The 3,371-nt window shown below is 40.8% G+C and overlaps 1 long non-coding RNA gene across 1 annotated transcript in view; it reads left to right on the forward strand.

The window, feature by feature from the left end:
- Positions 1–291: 291 nt before the first annotated feature.
- Positions 292–3,371, forward strand: part of LOC118478199 — a 4,271-nt gene continuing 1,191 nt past the window's right edge. The window contains exon 1 of the long non-coding RNA XR_004858891.1: positions 292–431. This is a non-coding gene — a long non-coding RNA (uncharacterized LOC118478199). The remainder of the gene's footprint in view (positions 432–3,371) is intronic.

Below are 3,371 nucleotides of genomic sequence, written 5' to 3' on the forward strand. Positions count from 1 at the left end.
GGGGGAAGGTGGTATTTTGGGGATTGGGGGGAGGAGGTGGAGGGCAATAACACTAGAAAATTTCCCTGATTGCCTCTCCAGTACTCTTTTCTAAATGTCCAAACACCGAAGAAAGCTGCTTTTTTGCGCCCCGGGGACCCCCAACGGTTGTATCTCCGCCGAGGCTCGTCGTATCAATTATTAAAACGATTGTTGTCGGTTTTGGAGTAAACATACCCCCTGGCCTATGTCGGTGACATTTTCTAATGTCTCAGGGTGCGGTCACATCAACCGCACACCGAGCGAACGCGAACGGCATAGGATGAGGAAGGATTAAATTAGAATCTGCTCGACAAATCGTCGATGTAACTCAATACAATCAGAGGAGTATCGGCGGCCTGCAGCTTGCCATGAATGCGTTTGTATCAAGGAGGTTATAGCTAACGTTATTGGTTTGTATCAAAGAGGTTATAGCTGACGTTCTTGGTTTGTATCAAGTGTTCGCCTCTCATTCAGTAGGTCCCGGGTTCAAATCCCGATAGCGACGATACATTTTCTTCTCTAAAGATGTTCTTCTTTCACCTCATTTCCTGCTTTCTAAGGCCTTTGGTTTGTATCACTGTATCAATGAGGTTATATCTAAAGTCCTTCGTTTGTATCAAAAAGGTCATAGCTAAAGTCCTTGGTTTGTATTAAGAAGGTTATAGCTAAGGTCCTTGGTTTGTGTTAAGAAGGTTATGATGAACTGCTATTTTTGGGGTGCCTATAGTCGAAGCAGACTTTGTTCTATTGAGGCTAGAGAGGTGAGCAGCGTAAGCCTGATTGATTCCCCGTTTGGACTTCTCTGTTGATATCCACCCCTTGGCGCTCTTATGACTTTATAATGGACGAGCGCCGTAAAATCTCACTAAAACAAACAAGGTTGTAGCTAAGGTCCTCGGTTTATTTCAAGAAGATTATGGCTAAGGTGAAAGGTCCTTGGTTTGCATGCTTAGTTGAGCACTCGCTATAGTTTGAGAGCAGCTTTGGGGGAAATGAGGAGGAGGGGGGGTGCGGCAGTCATCTGGTGTCCTTCGATCGCCGCTGTACTTTTGAGAAGGTTAAACTCTTTCGCGTTCAGGGTTGTGTGTGTGTGTATGTGTGTGTTTGTGTGTGTGTGTGTGTGTGTGTGTGTGTGTCTGTGTGTGTGTGCGTGCGTGCGTGCGTGTGTGTGAGTGTGTGTGTGTGTGTGTGTGTGTGTGTGTGTGTGTGTGTGTGTGTGTGTGTAGCATGGAGGGGTCGCAGTTATCTCTTGTCCTTCGATCGCTCCTGTACTTTTAGAATAAAATTACTAAGCTCTTTCGCGTTCCGGGTTGTGTGTCTGGATTGAGTTGGGGAGGGGGGTGTGTCCCTGAACTGTTGAGACAATTACCTTCGTTCACAAGAGAAGGACAAGGCTTTATCCACTGTAATGTTATAAATACGTAATGTTTTCTTGAACACTCTTGAACACTCTCAAGACACTGGTCGACAGAGCAATAGAATAGTAGCATATAGAAGTAAAAACAAAAACGAAGAGAAAATCAATTTTTAAAAAATTTCAAATACGGTAGGAAAAGAATAACAGATTAACTTATTTTGAGGGCAAAGGAGAATGAAGAGGGAATCTATGTTTTCAACTTACTGCAATGTGATGGAGAGGAAGGAGAAAAGTCGCAGAGAACGATGTTAAGGGGTGGGGGTGGGGGAGGGGGGGGGGGCTTCACCCCCAAAGTCAAGATTCGGGTCAAAATTATGGAATTTGAGTTGTAGGCATTTTTAGTTTTCTCAGCCTCTCCTTCAACTATTTAATTGCATAAGAACCCCCCAAAACCGTATTTTTTCCCATACCGGGCATGTTTGTCACCACCATTTCCTTATAAAGTCAATATTTTATTTTTCTTTATCGGCCGTTTTCTCAAAACACGACTTTCCTCTATACTTTTTTGAATAACTCCACCATTTTTCCTCCAATCTTCACGAAATTTTCACACAATGAAGAGAAGATGGAATATTACAAACGTTGAATTTTCGATATGTGGAATAGATTTTTTTGGTGGTGTCTGAGGTGTGGATTTTCACAATTTTTTTGCAAACTTTAATGCTACCTCACGAAAAAAAAAAATTAAAAATTTTCTAATTTGTTTAGGACAAAAACAACAAACCAATTTTTAGATCTAATGTTTGTTAACACGCATGCAAAAAAACAATCAGTTTCCAGGAGCAATAAATTCGGTAACCATTACGTAAGACATGTCAACAAAATCCAATATGGCCGCTGTATCCATGTTAACCAAACTTTTTTCTCTAATTTGAGTGCGGATTTTAAGACTCCTTACTATGCTTGTTATATGTGTGAAATTTGGTAAAATTTTGTCAGGTAATAAGCGAGATACCCCCCCCCCCCCTTAAGAAAAGTGGGAAGACACGGAATAATATTAAGGGGCTAGGCTAGGATAGGAAGCGGTGGAAAGTATTTGTTCGTGGCCTATACCCTGGTGCAGGATGAGAAAAGCTGTAAAGAACTGCAATCTGTTCATTCATGTTTCTGCTGCTGCTGCTGGCGCTATAACTGCTGCTTCTTCTACAAACTGCCACTGATGGTTCAACGGAATTTCTGCTGGTGGCCATGTTGGCGTATTAAAAAAAAAAACATTATTTATTTATTTATTTATTTTTCTCTCTCTGGACTGAAAGCATTTCACTTTCAACAATTGTTCTCGGAACTAAGTAAAAACAGTTAACGGATTTCTGTATACAAATTAAGCTCTCTCAGTTAGAAATAGGTACTGTCAAAACCAAGTTGTTTCACACTTTTTCTCAGACATTGGTCTTTTAAGATTTCATTGGCAAAGTGCTTGAGAGCGTTCATAGAATAAATGTTTCAAACTGCTTATTGAAGTATCGTCGCCTTTATGATAAGATTGGCTGATCCCAGCGGAATACATTTTACAAGAGAAGCAAAAGATTATAATTTGGTTTTATCAGGAAGCTCTCTGGTGGCCGGGTCTATTTCCCCCAAAAAAATCTAGGAGCAAAAACTTGTCAGAATTCAGACCTGTCTTTGACTGAGCATATGAAATACATAATTTACTATCCCTTCGTCATATAAAAAGAACAGATATTTTGTGGGATAGCATACTATGCTCTCGCAAGAGCGACGATGTAATAATGCCATAGGCATGCTTTATCTTCCTGTAAAGGAATATTATCCTACTTAAAAGCCCCTGGTTGAAATTCCGACACTTGCCGCGTCTTCACTGGTCAATATTCTCTTCTTGGTGGACAGTGAAATCCAGTGTCAGTGTCAGCAATAATTATTTTTCTGCTTCATCTTAGTACTCTCTCTCTCTCTCTCTCTCTATATATATATA

Source organism: Aplysia californica, unplaced genomic scaffold, assembly GCF_000002075.1.
Source record: "Aplysia californica isolate F4 #8 unplaced genomic scaffold, AplCal3.0 scaffold00413, whole genome shotgun sequence".
NCBI lineage: Eukaryota > Metazoa > Mollusca > Gastropoda > Aplysiida > Aplysiidae > Aplysia > Aplysia californica.